The sequence below is a fragment of the Oryzias latipes genome, chromosome 22 (assembly GCF_002234675.1).
Source record: "Oryzias latipes chromosome 22, ASM223467v1".
Taxonomy (NCBI): domain Eukaryota; kingdom Metazoa; phylum Chordata; class Actinopteri; order Beloniformes; family Adrianichthyidae; genus Oryzias; species Oryzias latipes.
Window position 1 is genome coordinate 23,364,993 of NC_019880.2, and position 6,000 is coordinate 23,370,992.

Consider the following 6,000-nt stretch of genomic DNA (forward strand, 5'->3'; position numbering starts at 1 on the left):
GGAAATGTCTCAGACCAGCGTTCTTCCAGAAATGAGCGATGGGGCACCACAAAGAAAAGTGACTTTATTGAGTCCATTTGAGAAACAAACCTTATGATGAACAAATGTTAGTTCTAACAAAGTCAAAATAGCTGGTTAAAAAAAAAGAGTAAACCCAAAGGGCTCACTTCAGTTGTCTGGTCACAAAGAAGGGGGTGGAGTCAAGCATCAAGTGAGCAAAAGCCAATTTCATCTGACAGCATATTTCAAAACCTGTTCATAATGAAAGGCGGGGTCTCGATGAGGTGATGAAAACACGCTCACTCTGAGGGATTATCGTGGGTGAAACGATCATATCAGAGCTGCTCTGTCCTCTGGGCTGGTTTGGTAGAACCATTGGTAGAACCAATGTTAAAAAAGTGCCTAGCACAAGGGTTAAACAAAAAGACTTGATTCTTTATTGGGTGCTTGTGAAACATTCACATAAAATCTGGGCACAATTTAAGAGAAGCCTGGGCCTCAAGGATACTTCAATATATGCCCCAGTTGGGAAAAATATCATGTTTACCCCTTCTATAACGGATAACTCTTTTGCATGTTGGTCCGCAAATGGTCTAAGAACACTAAAGGATCTGTTCATCGAAGGTCAATTTGTTTCATTTCAGAGACTAAAAAGTGAATTTGGAATCCCCAATTCTTCAGATACCTTCAACTTCCCAGCTTTTTATCTACCACATTCACCCATTTCCCCTCATGACCACCAGAAACACTTCTTGAAAACATCTTGAAACTTAATCCACAATCCAAAGGACTCATCAGTAAATCTACACAGCAATCAACTCGTCCAACACACATCCACTGAATCAAACCAAAAGAAAGTGGGAAGAAGACTTGGCTACAGATCTATCTGAAGTTTGTATGGGAGACTGCTCTTCATAATATCTACTGGTATTAATCTTCAATATGCCTAAAACAAAGGGTTACACAATTGAAGGTGGTTCATAGACTGCATTGGTCTAAAGCAGGGGTGTCAAACTCATTTTCACAGAGGGCCACATCAGCATAGCGGCTGTGCTCAGAGGGCCATATATAACTTATACATGTAACTAAATGCAATGAAAAATAAATGTAACTACTCCTTAATGTTAAATAGCTCATTATTTATTTACTATAACTTTTTAAATTGACTATTATGGTTGCATAGAAAACATATGTTTGCTTGTTACTTTAGCATAAATCCTTTTAAATTTAATTCTGTCAGGTTTGGTTATATGGACAGTGTTTAAGTCCTAATGTATAGTTGCCTAATCCGATATTTCAAGTCCATTTCCCCCTAGATATGAATAAATACACAACAATTTTTCTTTTTTATTCTAAGAAATTCAAAACTTTTATGCTCTTGCGGGCCACATAAAATGACATGGAGGGCCACATTTGGCCCCTGGGCCTTGAGTTTGACACAAGTGGTCTAAAGTGAAGCAAGCTAAAATCCAACCAGACCTCAATGCTAATTGTGATCGATTTTAAACCACTGTGTTGTGTTGATTTTTTATTTGTGTTTGAAATAAGCTAAACTGAAACTGATGTGAAATTGAATAGGTACACTTTCACAGATGTTTTGGTTTTGTCTGGCATTGAGGGCCTTCTGCCACAACATTTTTCAATTTTTTTCTGATGCATTAGGGGACATTGCCCCTGAGGCCTCAATTGCGATATTTGGTGTATCAGAGTTCTCTCTTCAGCTCCCTAGTAAATCCAAGAGTGTAACCGCTTTCACTACCCTTTTGGCCAGAAGGCTAATCCTTCTACACTGGAAAGACAAACGACCCCCTACTTTTAGGAAATATCCTGTTGATCCTTTGTGCCATCTTACCTTAAAAAAAATCCGATTTTCAATGAAGGGTTGTGCCGCAGGGTTGGCAGCCAGTTCAGAGTAAGATCAAAGATGTTGATCCATCGCTTCTTTTTTAGGGGTAACACTGTTACTCCAATCATTACAATCTTTGTTTATTTTTTTAAATTGCTATTTTCTATGGTGCAACAGGGTGGGTTTGTTTGGGGTTTCTGATAAAAAAAAAGAAAGGTTTGAATGTCTTTTTCACTGTGTATGTTGCTGAATACTCAAATAAAAAGACACTTGGATTATTAAAGAATGGTGCTTGTAAATCTGTAAAAATATATTCTCAAAAACTATTTTTTTAGATTATCTAAAAAATATATATATTACATTTGTTAATGTGTTTAGTTGTTATGATTCTGTGTGGTCTTGTAGCACAGTGACGGGACAGTTGTAAAACTTTGTCTACATTTATCCGGTAGTTATGTCACTGATTTGTGTTATCAAGTGGAAGTAAGTGCTCTTTCTTTGACCTGAGGAATGTGAGATAATGTTACTGTTATGAAGCGTACAGACCCCAAGAATAGCAGCAAAGAACACGTGTGTGTTTGTGTGTGCATGTGTGTGTGAACGCTTTCAGCTCTGATCACTATAACAAGTCCTTCAAGACTACAAGAGCACGGTTTAAGAAAGGAGATAAGCCCACAGGTTGACCAACACTTAAGACAAGCTATGATCTTCACACAGACATGAGCAAGAACATAGCAAATCTGATTTTTAAACAATTCTGGCAGTTTAGTCCTTTCAAGCCCCACACCAGTCTCTCAGATTAAGAAAGGGCACAATCAAATAACTCCTACTTACAAGCTTTGAAACAGTGAAGGGAAGGCAGCAGATGAAGGGAGAAAGAAGCTCCAAGGTGGAAGAAGTTCCTCTTATTCGCAGAAGATGTAACCTGAACACGGCTCGACCCATCCGGGCTTTGCAGAGGTCCAGGATGGCTGAACTGTCACTGGAGACGTCTGCGCCATGGAACGGCTAAACAGAGAACTTACGGGGACTAAATTTAGAAGCAAGTCAGGGTTCAGTTCTCACTCCCTCCCCCAGCCTGTCACAGCTGGTAGTCACCTGGGTTGAAGGTCTTTAATAAGTACCAACAAGTGAGAGTTTAAGGTCATCTCCTTGTCTGTGATTCACGCTCAACTTGAGGTTTGAGCAGAACATGAGACAAAGAACACAAAGATGAAACAAAAGCTTAAAGTCCATTGTAGTCACATGTTCTATCAACTTAACATTTGCTATTTGACAGCTGTTTGGAGACATGTTGGTTCAAACATGGTTTATCACAGTCAAACAGAGCTTCCATGTTAGACCTCCACAGCTACAGATATGCTAACCGGTCAGACACATTCAACACAACAGTGATCCCTTGCTATAACGCGGTTTGCTTTTCACGGTTTCGCTACTTCACGGATTTGCATCGTGCATTGTGTTCTGCATTCTGATTGGCTAAAAAGTCACTCTGCTTCTTCTCTACCTGTGCGTCAATAACGTTGCAGTTTAATATGTACACGTACGTAAATCAGCTTTCCAAATTTTCATTACTACGTGAAAATTCTCTTGATGGTCGCATGTCGGTGTATAAGTATCTTTTTGCAAAGCAGAAAAAAGAGCGACAACAACTGCCGATCACTATGTTCTTCTCCCGAACAAACACACCTACACTGCGGGCTTCATAAGAAGAAAACACTGCAGAGCGGAGTCAGGATGCAGCTTCTCAGTCTGAAGAGCAGTGAAATACACCTGAATCACTATTTGTCCCACTGTACTTTGTATTTTTTTCATAATCATTTAAAATTTTCTCCCGTTTAATCCTATTACTCGGGTCGCGGTGGGCGGGGCTAATCTCCGCGATTTGAAGCCTTCTGTTCACATTCATTAAAATTATTATTTGACAGTACAGTACAGAGTTATTTGTTGAAAAAAAAAGTTTTTAAAGTACTTTGAGTACTTTGAGCCTGTAAAATGGTTTGTTCTTTCTTTTCAATGTATAATAGAGTATTTAATTGTATAAGAATTGTAAAAGAAAAAAAGGATTCTACTTCACGCATTTTGCCTATCATGGGTTCTTTTTGGAACGTAACCCCCGCTAAAAACAGGGGTTTACTGTACACGCAAATTGCTATTAAAAAGACTTAAGCAGCAACTTTTCCTATTTCCAATATTTATGTGATTCTCAAAACCTTTGGCCACGACTATTGTTGCACAGGTCGATCTTTGCTGGTGACTATATATTGTACTCAATTAAGGCAAGAGTATGAGTGCCCCTGCATAAGCTGGCAAACTGCACAGGGTTTACCCCACCTTTACCCTAAAGTAATAGAGATCTATTCCAGCAACTCATGAGCGTGCACAGGATAAAGTGTGAATCAGAGACGGATGAAGGGATAAATCTGTGAAAATTCTCACCAAGGAAGAGGACCAGCTTAGTAGCCTCTGAGAAGACCGTGGGTTCAAATGCTTTGTTGAATCATACCATAGATACAGCCCTCCCTGCTTGACACTAAGAATAAAGAGGTAGGATTCGGGGCTTAAACCACAAAGTAGTTCCAGTGCTCAGAGGTAACTGCAGCTCATTGTCCTCAGGGGATGGGTGAAATTCAGAGAAAACATACAGGTGAGTGACAACTGATGGGACTTTAACTTTTTACACACGTACCCAGACAGAGCTTTGGGGCATGTCTGAAGTGACAAGAGAGAGCTGAAGCAGAAGTTTTGGAGAAACGTGAAGCAGAACGCTGCCGTACGTTTGCTAACTGGAACGTGGAAGAGAGAGCATATTACACCAGTTCTTGCTTCTCTACATTGGCTGCCTGTCTATTTTAGAGATCTCTTTAAATTTCTTGAATTTGATTTTAAAATCTTTAAGTGGTCTGGCTCGGCCCTACCTCTCTGAGCTCAATTCACTGCATTCCCCTGCCTATGCAGGTTAGGCAGGCCCGTTCATTCAAATGATTTTAAATCCAAGTTGAAAACTCACTTTTTCTCTCTGACTTTTAACTCCGAATGAGTTGGTGATTTTATTGATTTTTATTAATTTTATATTATGTTGTTTATTTTACATTGTTTTTTTGTTGTATCTTACAATGTTAAGCACATTGGTCAGCCTCTGCTGTTTTTAAAAGTGCTTTATAAATAAAGTTGAGTTGACTTTGAGCTAGATGAACTTAGAGCAGCCAAAACCAACCAAGGGGGATTTATGAGATGCAGATGGATGATAACCCACAGTAAGCAGGATGATGGAAAAAGAGTGAGTTTAAATTTTAAACCCCCTCTTATGTCAAACCTTAGTCACAACATCCCTCACAGCTAGAAACAGACTGTCAACAGTGAGGTTGGTGGCTAGTGAGGCACCGACTCCTCTGGATTCAGATTTACAATTGAATTGGTTAGTTCAAAAGTCCATAGTTTTTCAAAATCGAGATATTATATGTTCTATGGTCTTCAAGGGAAAAGCTATCTGATTATGTGCAAAAAAGTCCCAAGTCCGTTGTAATGTATTGACTATGCTTGACATTCAAAATGCATTAAGTGCAAAATTCCTGGACTTGGGCCTCTCTTGCATGGGTTTAGCTTTATCCCATAGATGGCAGCACTAGTTATCCAATATGGCAGTGCCCCTGTTTAAAACCCTTGTGCTATCTTAGATGACCCCACCCTTACATTGACGTGTTCTCCCTACCATGACAAAGGTGGATAAAGGTGGAAAGATTTCATGTAATCCATGGACACCAGTGAAGATCACAAATCATTGAAGAAAAAAGGTTCAGAGCACTGTCTAGTGGGTCTAGATGACCCAACTCCCAATGTTAAAGTGCCTAGGATAGCACAAGGGTTACTGCAAGAAGGGCCCAAGTCCAGAGACTTTAGTTTGCTGGTCCTCTGAAATTCTAAAAGTGAGGTGCTTCATATTATAGCATTTGTAAGCTATGAACTGGTGCTAAATCTGGGTAAAGTATTAATCATTTGGTGTAGCCTCCCTTTAAGCCACATGTGTCAAACTCAAGGCCCGCAGGCCAAATGTGGCTGGCCATGTCATTTAATGTGGCCCGCGAGAGCATAAAGGTTTTTAATTTCTTAGAATAAAATATTAAAATATGTGTGTGTTTATTCATATCTAGGGG

General features: G+C 39.5%; 1 protein-coding gene across 4 annotated transcripts in view; it reads right to left on the minus strand.

The window, feature by feature from the left end:
* LOC101172372 (nesprin-2) overlaps positions 1–2,814 on the minus strand; it is a 162,166-nt gene extending 159,352 nt beyond the window's left edge. For all 4 annotated transcript variants that reach the window (XM_023951858.1, XM_023951859.1, XM_023951860.1 and 1 more), the window contains exon 1: positions 2,681–2,814. The gene's annotated coding sequence lies outside the window, so the exon portion shown is untranslated. The remainder of the gene's footprint in view (positions 1–2,680) is intronic.
* Between the last annotated feature and the right edge of the window lie 3,186 nt (positions 2,815–6,000).